Genomic DNA, 13,771 nt, shown 5'->3' with positions numbered 1-13,771 from the left:
CCCAGTTGACCCACACTTCCCAGTTAGAAGCATGAATGGCTGCTTCCTTGCTACACCTCATTACATATGCACCAGACAACTACCTCCCTGTATGAGGACCTCCCATTGGTTACATATGACCGAGCCCCCTAAAGCAATGTCGTAGTTGCTCCGCCCACTTTTACCTCACGTGGACTTGCACGCTGTTAAGCCAGGACAAAAGCGGGAGCACATAGAGAGCTGTTGTGGTTGAAAACGGGGGTTTGCAGTGCAGGCGTTCACCTTCAGTCAGAGATGTGACTTGAATATAGTGGTTTTTGTGTGTAAATAGTTTTTAAATAATGTTTTACACTGGCTCTGGTTGTGTTTTGATTTTAATGTCGCTACAAAAAAAGCACTGATTACTATTTTATTCTATATTATAATAATAGTAATTAAAAAAATTAAAAAAAGATTCACCAACATGTTGTTTTAAAGGGAAGAAGAAATTAAAACTTTGATCAGTTATTATTATACACAATCTATTGCACAGTATCTGCATTTTAATCTCCAGTTAGGATTAATATCTATAAATAAATAGATACATTTTTGTTATGCTATATTTATAGACACATTTCATCTGTATTGTGTTACATAACAGGCCTTAAAGGAGCTGTATAGGATGATTTTACAACTATTTGCTTTAGATTTCTTACATACTGTTCCTTTAGTGTAGTAATACACTCTCAACAGTGTTTTTTCTCACTGTACTAAAGCCAATACAGTTGAATATAATAAAACCTAGCCACACATATCAATATTCTAGTACGTAAACCGGTCCAGGCTCATAAGACTTGGCTTCAGCTGCTTCAGTGGCTGATGTTTAATTTCAAGGCCAAATTTTAACCTGAAGGTAAAGCAGCTCAGTGTGTATGTGATATTTTTAGAAACATTTTCTAGGCTACGCTTTTCCTCCCGTTTATCTGCAGAGAAGAAGAGAGAGCTGAGTTTCTTTTGAACTTCTTTAATGCAACACTGATTATGGCTGTCGGAGTATTTCCCTCTGTTGTTTTAGCTTCGAGTGAGTTAAAATCAAATTAGAAAAACTCAAAGGGAAACATTAAGATTTTTTCTCTCGGGGGTTGTCCTTGGGCAGATCTAATCAGTTGCCTTTGATCTTGGGTCTGTGTATATCTATTTAAAGGCCCCTCCACCCGGTCAGTCTGATCCCAGACCCTGACCTCTGAGCGGCCGGCTGGACTGTGTGGATCAGACGCTCAGCCATTGAGTCCATCTCCTGCTCCTGAGAGTCCAGATGGCACTTTCGCAAATCCCGTTCCATTGACAAAAGGTGTTTTCTTAAAGCTTGCCGCCGTGGGTACAGGATGTACTCGTAGGCCCGGGGATCACATGTGGATTAACTACATCTATTTGTGTTAGAAGGCACAAATATAGAGGCCATTCTTTACATTGTGACCTGTCAATAACGTGTTTGGGCCTGATGGAATAATTCAGTTTTTTTTACACTGAACAAACTGTATTTTTTATATAATAGTGAACACTGCTCTTATTTTATTGATTTAATAGTTTCTAAATGATTTATTACATAGGCTACACATCTGCACATCCTTCCTCTAATTTTGACCTATTGTTCCAGACATCTAAAGACCTTTCTGGCCCCATTCCTACCCTAAAAAATCCTCTTTACGCCCCCTTAAGTGGACCTCCTGTGCTGCTCTCCTATAGTCCTCATTGTTGAGAAAGCAGGCGACCTGCTGGTTAAACCCTCAACCTCCAGACTGTCAGCAAAGCCCCACCCTCTGTGGGTCCAGAGACGCTACATGAGGATTAACTTGCCCAGTGTCCGAGGGCATTGAAACACACTTTGTGTTTGCACACAGAGAAAGAAAACCTGTTAACTGCGCTCTCATCGCCACCAAATCCTAAACATACGACTAAAGCTAAAACCAGATTGTGAGGAGAAGATCCAGCCTTCAGAAGCCGTACGAAGCCAAACAGAGACAGGGTTTTGTCCGAATTATAATCTAACACTGAAATAGCCTGCCCGTGGAGTCTTGTTTTCTGTCACATGTGTACACCCATGTGCACCGATTTAAGTGCTGAAATGTCCAACTGGAGACATCTCTGCTCCAATCTGAGCATCCAGGAACACAGACAAGGGGTCGAGTCATTTGGTGCTCCATGTGACGCCAATAGGAGAAACCCCTCGAAACATGTGTGTGGACATTCCTGGGAAATTACCGACGTCCAGCTGATTGAATGAAGAGGCGACATGTGGGTCATGTCTGTGTGTGTGTGTGTTTGGGGAAGCAGCTGCAGGGAGGGAGGGAGCTACTGGGCTGTTTTAAACAGAGCATGCTGAACCTATGAGCTCCTTCACTGGAACAGAGGGACGGTTTTCCTGGAGGGTTACTAATGAAAATACAAAATCTACTGACACGTATACAGTATATTGTCTTTGACAGCGAGTGTGCTCCAGGAATTGTCTTGTAGAAGCTTTGTGCTTCAAAATAAGAGCTTGTCGGATGAGTCCTCCACAGAAATGAAACATTTACTGTCAAAGTCGATAATGTTGTGTTGCAGCTTCTAAGGCCAAAATATCTAGAATCTAGAGTTAAAATGACCAACGTTACAGCAGAACTAATACATTTACAGCCTGTTTTCACCTTTACAGCTAATTTCCTCCTTCATAAAGTTTGTACAAGGGTGTTTTTTTAATTTTATTTCTACTCTGTGTTTCTGAATCCTGGATCAATCTCCAAAATGTAAAGATTTACATCCGTGTGTCATGTTGTTTTGCAGATGCACTCATTCTGACTTCCTTTTCTAAAGTGATACAGACCCAGTGAGCCTGGCTCTATGGAAAAATGACCAGGATGTTTATTCAGACATCTGACCAACACTTCAAAATGACCTTAACTGAGAGCAGTGCATGTCTGAATGGGCCTTCAGTTACAACAACATCCACCCTGCCTGGAGCCCGGCCACTGGCTGCATGCTTTCCACTTTATTTTAAGGAAATATTTGGCTCATCTGAACTTGCCTTTACTTCCCCGCCTCTCTGCATGTGCATATAACATGAATTATTTATTAAATCAATGGAGAAAAATGCCCATAAAAATAGGACGTGGGCGAATCTGAAAGTGTTGGTATCACTAATGCAAGCGCTTTGAATTTTTTTGCACACTTTCCCCAAACACACACCCACGCAGATGATGATTTTTTCATGGGGATTTGTCATTTCGTGAGCCTGTGTGCATATGTGTGTGTGTGTGCGTGTGATGTGCCTGCAGGCCCCTGCAGCAGGTCCGTTCCTCGGCATCCTCCTGTCCTGTCCTCACTTGTCCTCCACCCAAAGTCACATTTCCCAGAGACACGTGCCCCCACCCCACCGCCGCCACCAGCAGTGCCAAGCAGCAGCAGCCCTCTGAAATCTCAAAACAAACCACAGAGAGGGCGGCACGCAGCCCTCTTCCTCCCCCCCCCTCACTGGGGAGAGAGGGGGGATTATGGGGGATTACGGCCCTCTCTTATCCTCCACTTTTCCTCCCTTCAGCACCTTCCCTCGCTGTCTGTGACTTGTCAAAACAGGAAAAGTTTTCATCCTAAAATCGCCACCGGTGCAAAATGAGATTCCAGACTTGCAGCAGACAATTCCTCTCTGCCCAGCTGAGCATCTGAAATATTTTTCTTACTATGTCAGTCTGGTTTGACTGGTTTCTTGCATCATTATATTTTTTTTTAGCAGTGTGAAGGACAACAGCAAGCGTCTGTTGAATGAAAACACAACAACCACACCCAACAAAAAGTACATGAGGAGACAGATTTTTGGGTTGTTGTTTTGACTGTCTGCATGGTGTGTGTGTGTGTGTGTGTGTGTGTGTGTGTGTGTGTGTGTGTGTGTGTGTGTGTGTGTGTGTGTGTGTGTGTGTGTGTGTGTGTGTGTGTGTGTGTGTGTGTGTGTGTGTGTGTGTGTAGCCAGACACTCATTACACCACTGTTGGACTGACACAGCAGGAGAGACAACAACAGGCCCAACAAGGCTACGTTCACTTAAAGAGCTTTGGTCTTAATCAGGTTGTTTATGGTACAGACTGAGACTGCTCCACTTTATTAGAAGGACGCTTGAAGGACTTGACGTTTCTGAGGCAGACGGTAAACAAAGTGTGGCATCAGGTTGGAATGTTATACAAAAAACAACAACAACAACAAAAAACACGTGTGAAACTTCCAGGAATATGTGGTTGTTAAAGGGGTAGTTGCAGAGACTGCTTGCCAAAAAACTGCCCCCGACGGGAACGTGAATCAGCAGTTTTGTCATGAATTTACCTCGAAAACAACTCAGTCTTGTAACGTTCCTTTATTATCTCATAGCGTGGTGAATGTGCAGGTCACAACTTGTCCACCAGAGCGTTTTGGAGTTGTTGGATTGTGTATTTGATGAGGGAAACCAAGAAATCCCATTAGCCTCCGAGCAGCTCGCGGCTCTGCTCCGCCATTCTAAAAATATCTTGCACCGACAATTAAAGGTAATGAACCTACTCCTAAAACTATAGGGATTTTGGCAATGGGCCAATTTGCCAAAACGTTGAACTATCTCTTTAACACATTTCATATTTAGGTCAACATGCAAAATCACAACATCACATGTGAGCTGCAACATTTTGCATGTTTTTCACTTTTTTTTCATAGGGGATGTTCTGCAGAGATAAAAAAACAAAACAAAAACCACACGAGTCGAAATAATACAGATAGTTTGGCCGCAACGTCCCAATTGTGTCAGCACTGTCTCTGACCTACAAAGCATTTTGTTTGTCACACACGCACCACAAAAAACAAGCTCATCCTCGCCACATGTTGAAGCAAAGAGCACGGGCGCTGCAGTAAGAGAGGGACGTGGCATTTCCAGTTGAACAAATCCAATAATACACAAGCAAAGGAGTAAAGATTGAAGATGTTTGCTTTAATCTAAATAAGAGCTACCTAGCCCATAAACATCCAGCTGTATCTTGTGCAGGAATGTTCAGGGCTCAGCAAACAGATAACGGCCTCATGCTGTAGCATCAATAGTAATTGATTTGCATCCTTATATAGTCTGACTGACATCAACTGTTTTCATGAAGTCAAGTGCAAGACAGTCTGTTCTCTGGACCACAAAGTTGCTGATCAGCATCACTCAGAGGGCACGCACGCCTGCCACGGCGCCAGCAAAATGTCCTTCCTCTCCCTCCACATGGACACATGCACTTCAGACCCAGAGGAAGGAGAAGTCTCGACCTCGCGTGATACCGTAACGTGACCCTAAAAAACACAGAGCGTCTCAAAAATAGCCCTCGACAGTCAGCAGCAGGCGCCGGTGTTGCCTCTGGTTAGCACGCAGGCTGTCAGAGTGGATGTGAAGGACATCTCTGATCTGTGATGTGTAGAAAAAGAATAAGATTTAGACTATTTCTTTGTGCAAAATTCACCACAGCTGGTGTTTTTGGAGCAGGTGTGCACCAAATGGCCCAACAAAGCCTGAAGGCCTCTGAAAGAAACAAGGAGGGAAGATCTGGTTTTGCCAACAGCCTCTTCCTCCATCAGCCTGGACACTGAAAGCTGTGTTTATTTTGGTAAATAAGCAGTTGAGGGGCATCATCTGTCAGGCATATGCCGACACATCTACAGGAAGGTGCAAAGCCCTTTCACAGAAACTCACAAATCCCACTTTTTGTTTGCAGGGAGGGAGACAGGGCGTGATCAGTGTGCAGATCATTTGACACAGCAAACTTGAACAAACCCTGACTTTCCCTCAGCGTATTTGCTCTGAGATCATCTTCCTCCGCAGACACAACAAGGCCGTTCCTTTGACGTTTTGTTTTCTTTGACACAGCATTTTTGTTTGCCTCCCCTCCTGAGCTCAGTCTAAACAGCTGTTTAATGTAGATGGAGCTGATCTGGGGCAGTCAGGCGTGCAGAGGAGCAGATACATGACCAGTCGCCCTCTCTTTTCTACTCTCACTGCATCTGAAACTCTATTTCTGTACATCCTCCCATGTCTTCTAACCCTCACTTGTCTGGTACATGGTGTTCAGCCGCGCACACATGCAAATATAAACACACGCATGGTCTGAGGTCAGCTTTCTATCGCTGCAGCGTTTCCTGTTTGCTTCCTAGCAGGAAGAGGAATCAGCCGCCTTCTCTTTTATTCCATGTGTCGTCAGGTCACGCTTCCATTGTAGCCCAGCTTTTGTCAAAGAGCAGCGGGAGGACACACAACTTCTTCTTTTCATGTGCACTCAACCCAGACACTGACAACACTGATTTAAAAAAAAATGGTAACTCTTTATAATAAGTACTAAGCATTAGTTAAGCATTTAATACTGAATTCTTCATTTATAACGCATGAATACTCATTATGTAGTTTATTATTATTTATTATTTAAATTATGAATTCAGTTTTTAGTTTAACTCTTCAGATATTGTTTCATCTTTTCAAGATTGCTTCAGCAATTTCTTCACTTTATTCAGCATTGTTCCATGTGTGCACTTATTATAAAGTGTTACCAAAAAAACAACTCTCCATCTCTTCAAGCCAATGTAATAAATAATCATACATTTAAATAAATATTGCACATTGAGCACATGTACACCTTTGTGAATACCACATCACTGTGGGAAATGATTGTAAATAGTCTGGTTCCTGAGCATTCATCTAAACGTTTAAGTAAAAAAAAAAAACCCAAGCATCTTCAGAAACCCTGGACGTGTGCCTTTAAATTCCTTTCCCTCCTCAAAATCTGTGGGTCCATCTCATCACGTTTTCAGTCGGGCTCCAGGCAGCAGACAGCGACACGTGGAGCCAACATCAGCAGGAAGAAATGCAGGCTGAGGCAAGAAGAAGAGAAGAGCACACACACACACACACACACACACACACACACACACACACACACACACACACATACACACACACGCTATGGGTACACACTGTCCATCTGCTGTATCATTACATAGCCTATATGTGACTGAGGCGAATCAGTGCTGGACCATCGTTCTTGTAATTGACATGTTATATAACTTTACATTCATTCCGGCCAATTACAGACATGTGACCCTCAGCTGGACACCACCACCACCTGATATTAATTTACTGTCATCAACTGATCATCAGTGAACAGGAACAGACAGAAGTCTCTATTTTCTTTTCCTCTTTGGTTCAGGTTGAAGTCAAAGGTATGATCAACAAAATGTACTTCCAGTGCTCAATATGCAGGAATGCTATACACGCCGTGTTAATTAAAGTTTCCAACGCTCTCCAAAAGGTCATGACATAAATCCACCCTGGATTTGACTTTATCTCTTCAGACTGACAAACACATCTAACCTATTCGTAGTGAACTGAATGTTCTCACGTGGCTTTTAATAACATTTTTAGCCTTTTTTTTTTTTTTGAATGAGAAGAACGTGAACCGATGGGAAAGTATCAACTCATCCGTTAATCCAAGCCTTTACTTTATTCATGTATTTGAATTGGGACAATTTGTCCTATAGCCTACATCACACAATTTAGTTATTACATTAAGTATTGTTTATACATGAAGAGTTGAACTAAGATAAAGATAATAATCTCTCTAATTTAACACTACACCACACACTCAGACTGATACAGTGATAGATATGGACATAGGCTGAGCTGATATTTAGGTCAACCCTACTGTTGGCAACACAGTGTAACCCACCCCCTCCTCTCTTTAGCTGGGGGGTTTTAGGCTCAGAGAGGTACAGGATGTTCTAGCATAGTCTTCATATTGTATACAGCCGATTAGTATGCAGTTACACACACATGCATGACAATGGGTGGCCCAACTTTAGCCCTGTCATTGCATAGACTAATTCTTTTACTCTTTTTTTTTCTTTTTTTTAATATCCCCACCAGTGTAACAGAACAGGTGCAGAGCTGCATTAAATATGACCATCAGGCGTGGGGCACAGAAAGCCTGCAGTACACAAAGTTGCTGTGTAGCAGAATATATTGTTTTGCCCAGTGGACATATGTTTTTAAGAGCCTAGTCTAGCTACTATATTCCATCTTTACTTTTCCCCTCATTCAACTGTAGCAGGAAAAAGACATATTAATATTTGTTACAGAAACAACAAAAACTTGATTATTTTAAACCAAATTTTTACTTTTCACATTTCTAATGTCTGTGTTTCCTAAAATATGTATCATGTTAGTTGGTGTTCAGGCCGCAGCAAGGGCTAACCACAAAGTCTATGGCGTTAACACTAATATAATATATATGTGGTAATATGCTAATCAGGCTGTGTGGTCGCTAAACTGTGATTGGCTGTAGCGGAAGGAGGCGGGCCCACCGGCCAGACTGACCGTGCCCTGATTGGACCAGCGCCTGACCTTAGCCAACGATCACCGTGACGTAGTAAGTGACCAGGTAACCGTCGCTAGCCAAGCGCTAAACTTCGGATCAATGCAAATACGTAAGTTCGTTGTTGTTTAATTGAAGCTAGTTGATGAATTAACACGTGAAACTTTGTGTTTTAGCATCGACATACGTGTCGGTCTATTTTGAGACAGGTGCTGTCACACAGTGTTAGCTGAAAATTTGCATGTTGCAGTCTATGGTTGCACCCCGAGTCTAGCTTTGAAGCTGCTAGCAGAACGGTTTGCTCCCTCAAATGTCACGGCCGCCTCCCCCTGCACACACCTTTTCCCTAGTATGTTCCCATCCACCTGACCATCCCCTCCGTGTGTGTGCCAACTCTCCAGGCCGTCATTTGCATATCTGTTCCCTACGACTCAGTCTGCCATTTCGTTTCCTTCCTGGTTTGTTTACTCTGTCTTGATCTTTTTTTTACTCTGCTGTGTCTTTGGATGCTGAGTTTCTCAGTGATCAAACAAAAGACTAACGTTAGTGTATGACATAAATTAAAAGCTACTACATTGCATTTATCGAATTGACACTACAGGGCTGCAGACAGTGTACATTTTTCATCTACTTGCACATGTGCAACCAGAACATTTGCTGGGTTTTGTTGTTGTTTTTTTAAACACTGATGAAACATGGAATCTGTCATTAAAGGTCCAGTTGTAAAATGAGGGGAAAACAGTGACATCTAGCATACTGATTCTATTATTTATCTATTAAATAATTCTATTGTTTAGGCTATTTATGAACGTGAAACTCTTGAAACGGGCTCTCTGGTTGGCTGGATTTTCCATTCCGTTCAGTACAAACATGGCTGTGCAAGATGGTGACACTCTCTAAGACCCTTATGTAATATTTTATTGTATTGTGATTGTACACTTATACAAACATATTCATTGGCAGTATATTCAGATTTTGTCAATAAACCTTGACAAATATTACACGCTGGACCTTTAAAGGTGGCAGGCCAATGTGTGTGAGGATCGATTGCTTTGCAAACCGATTTACAGTGTACAGTACGCCCCTACATTTTCTGCTTTTGCTCCTAAACTTTTAAGTTAGGGGGCCACTGTGCTCCTGGTATTAAATGTAAATCTGGAGCTCTGCATGAAAGATGATTTCCTGCTGTTTTTTTCAAACACTAACCCATCTCCTGAATCTCCTCTTGTCCTTAATGCAGAATGATAAACCCACACAAGGAAACACATGAATACAGACCAGACAGAGGAGGCAAACTAAACTAAAGCAGGTCAGTATTCCACCTGCAGTCACTTTACACCAGAGCGTGGGTGGACTCTGTAAAATACTGCACATCTCCACAGAATTCAACAACAAAACCCGCTGCCTTTTCTAGAGTCGTACTGGCTCTGTATTGTGTTAATTTTGTCAGAGCTAACGTGACATAGCTGCTGTCAGGACTCACAAAGAGGCTCCAATTAATCTGACAGCGATGTGACAGTAAAACTTGTAATGCATCATGTTGCAGAGCCATTATTTTCAGAAGGGAGTCTCTGCACACAGGTATGAAGCGCCATGGCTTTAAACTTCATGCAGATGGTTTGTGGGGCCTGCAGCCGCTCAGACCGCTGATGCTCTCACACACACACACCACGAGGAAAAAAAGGCTAACATTGGCATCTGAACACCCACACACACCTGGCGCAGAGAGCTAAGTGGTAAACAAACAGCCTCTTCACAAGCAGGAATTTAAAAAATGGCTTCAGGGATTGTTTGCGTGATGTGTTTATCTCCGTGTGGAGCGCCTTTTTTTTTCTTTTTTAAAGAGAAGATCAGCATTGATGTCCTGTTTATAGCGTGTGACCTCCTCTGTGTCATTATCTCTGTAGCTGGCAGCGAGACGGACGCTGTAAATGTCCCATATTTAGCTGCAGCGCTATTCGCTTCTGTGCACTGATGGTTTTCACATAGAAATACAGAAGGAAAAACTGCAACTATGACATAAGTATATCAATATTCAGTATATGCATTGATAATAGTGGTAGTTGATGCAAAGGAAGCACAGCTGAGAATGAAAATGTCTTTAGATTCGAAGGTTTTGCAAACAAATCAATTGCATTCATCAGTGTCTGTTCTGCTACAATGAGATGAATCTGAACTTTTGGAGAAATTGTGTAATTTTTGGTTGGTTTTATTGTTCTCAGTCATATACGCTCAGGAACATGTTAAGAACAGAGCACAGCAGTGGTTTTCATTGGTGATGTTCAGTGCCCTCTGTGAAAAGAAAAGCACCACCACAGAGTGATAAAACTGCAGCTGTGGTTTGACTGAGCCTGCGTGAAGGGAAATAAACAGGGAACAGTATGTTCAGGACATTTCTGCCTGTGTGAGAGAAGAGGAGATCCTTTAATCTCCTCCATTGCTTCTCAGTTTCATTCATAATTTACTGCCCCACTGTTCTGTCTGCGACTGGGACACAGAGAGGAAACAAGCCACAGCCTGCCCCCCTCTTCCAGTTTGCACGCACACTTGTTCTTGTGACGTAACGGACGATCTGGGACTCCCTGCCGCTCCCTTAGCTGCCCTACTTTCTGGCTTGTGGAGGCACAAAAATCAGCCTCCTCATCTCTTGTGCTGCAGTTTCAAACAGGGCCCACACTTCCTGCATCGCTGCACGCACCGTGTAAATCATCTATTGTCCTGGATTACACTGTTAATAAGCAGTAAACCACATCACAGCTGTGCTGGTAAAACATTTGTGACCATCAAACTAGACAAATCAGACTAACCGGAACTCGTGTCCTCAAATCTAGGACATTTTCGGGAAAGACACGGTGTCGCACATTTGGATCAAGCTGCTTATTTTTAATTTGGATCACTGCGTGCTCTCCATCCGACTGAAACAAGAGGATTATTAGCTGCATTATGAGCCAGATGTGTAGTATTTAGAGACGAGATGAATGAATTGTCTGCTTTTTCTTTCTATTTTAACACAACACTCCGACACACTTGTGTAAATGCCCTGCTCTAGCAGAGAGAAAGCTGCTGGCTTCAGTGGAGAGAGGACACGTTATAGGCTACATGTCTAATGCACAGACGTGGGCGGCCGTGACTCATGCAAACATTACACAACACATGTGATTAGAGATGGAAAAAATGTAACTAGTTATATTTTACTCAATCCCTTTTTTAAACTTATTTATTTATTCTCTTCTCTTGTTTTGTTCTCTCATCACACTTTATCTCTTATAACTCTACTTTTTTTGGCAGCTGTGTTATGTCTTTCTTGTCTTGTGCTGTGTCATGTATTTATGTTTGCTTTATGTTTGTCACTTGTATTGCACAATAAGAATAAAAAAAAAGATTTGAAAAGATATACGTGGAATAAAAGAAGCGTTAGGGACAATAAAACTTCAATAGTTTGGATTAGTAACCCTTTTCTTAAATGTTTCTTAATCATTGTGAGTACTGGAGGATTTAGAGACATGACTCAATAGCTACACCCCACTTTAAAGTACAGTACGCTGTGTGTACATGCCCGTGTGTGTGTGTGTGTGTGTGTGTGTGTGTGTGTGTGTGTGTGTGTGTGTGTGTGTGTGTATGGATCATGACTCATTAGTGTAAATAAGATATTATCTGTCCCAATCCCTGTTGCCATGGGGATACAAGTGTGTTTCTATAAGCACACTGCCCATATGGACGATATGATATGAGCCACTGAATGTGTGTTAAGAAATGTGTTGTTGCTCATCACAGAAGCTTAGATATGAAAGTGAGTGTGTGTGTGTTTGTTTATGTCGCTCAGGTACGTAGTCGGAGGGTGTGGCTCGGCTATCAGCGTGCCTGTGGGTTGAAGGTTTCATTTATTACTCCTATTTTTGGCTCGGGCTATTTCCCGGGGTTAGGAGACGTCTTTAGGCCACGTCATGCTCTCGTCTCATGGTGACAGTTAACCGTGCCGATCAAAACATTCCCCAGCCGCACCCTGAGAGAAAAGCCCCAACGCCTTCACCTGGTTTCTGTTTACACACGGTGCCAGGGACAAAAGGTCAAATCCCAGGACAATGAGCTGAACCGTGAAGGAGTGACACGGCTGACTGTTACTGTTTATCCCAGCAGATGAAAATAAGACTGGATGTTTGAAAGTTTTGTCTACACGTGTTGTTTAGTTCTCGTTCTCGTCCCCACTTCTTTTTAATTTGCTTAACTCAACTCCAGGGACATGTCTCTGGGACACTGTTTTGTCTGGAAAACTTTACAGAGACAGTAATTACCTGAACAAACAAAAGAAAGCAAATAAACTCTCCACAGTCTCTGGAGGTAAATCCATACTTAAGTTGACTAAAGGCTGTTTCCTGGCAGTCTGCAAAGCTCTCAAAGCCACTGAAAAACAATTACTGGAAGCTGTCAACCGCACTTATCTCTGGGAATTGATGTTTTTTTTTATTGAAAATCTTTTTTTTAAATCACGACTTTTCTCAGGTGCACACTCAGAGTAAAAACGTTGTTGTTTGCACACAGCAGCTCAGCTGATTGTCTACATGTACACAATCAGTTGAGCCGATGTGCCACCCATGCACCACTCAGCAGCTGTTGGGTGGGAGTCAGGCCACAGGGTGGGAACAGCCAAGGACATGGTTGGTTTGTGGTTTTAAAATGTGCACAAAACTGTTTTACGATTGATACATTTTGATTTTAAAAAAATCTAGAAAGATTTGGAGGATATAACAGCAGTGTGATGGGCATTTGTTAATTAATTGATCAATTAAAGGTCCATTGTGTAATATTTGTCAAGGTTTATTTGCAAAATCTGAATATACTACCACTGAATATATTTGTATAAGTGTATAATCGCTATAAAATAAAATCTGTTTGCTTTTCATAGCCTTATAATTGTTCTTTTATATATACATATAGCAAGGGTCTTAGAGGGTATCGCCATCTTGCGCCGCCGTGTTTGTACGAAATGAAAAATCCAGCCAACCAGAGAGCATGTTTCAAGAGTTTCATGTTCATAACTAAACAATAGGATTATTTAATAGATAAAAAACTGTTTTCCTCTCATTTTACACACTGGACCTTTAAGCAATGTAATGGATTGTTTTTCCTCCACAGGTGCGTACTGTAGCTTGCTGTATGTTGCTGTGAAAAGAATTGTGGGACGACGTTTCAACGAATCTCTTTCAATCCACTTGATATCTGAGGTAAACATTGATTACGACTGGAAATGCCCTTTAACAAAGCGAAAAACACTTTTCATGGCAAAGCGTCTTCAAGGTTGTGTTTTTCATTACAGTCTGGTGCTGAATTTACCAGCGATCTGTCAGTGCTGCTGCTCACGTCTGATCCCTGGGCTGACGTAAAGAGATGAACAAACTGCATCTTGGAGCAGAGCCTGGATACTGCGC

General features: G+C 42.2%; 1 long non-coding RNA gene across 1 annotated transcript; it reads left to right on the top strand.

The window, feature by feature from the left end:
• Nucleotides 1-9,585: 9,585 nt before the first annotated feature.
• On the top strand, nt 9,586-13,771 carry LOC310995686. Its single transcript, XR_014595844.1, has 3 exons — nt 9,586-9,654; nt 13,479-13,567; nt 13,660-13,771. It is a non-coding gene; the product is annotated as an uncharacterized lncRNA (long non-coding RNA).

The sequence above is a fragment of the Trachurus trachurus genome, assembly GCF_905171665.1.
Source record: "Trachurus trachurus genome assembly, chromosome: 2".
NCBI classification, from domain to species: domain Eukaryota; kingdom Metazoa; phylum Chordata; class Actinopteri; order Carangiformes; family Carangidae; genus Trachurus; species Trachurus trachurus.
The sequence above is the reverse complement of the archived record's forward strand: the minus strand, read 5'-3'. Positions and strand labels throughout refer to the sequence as shown.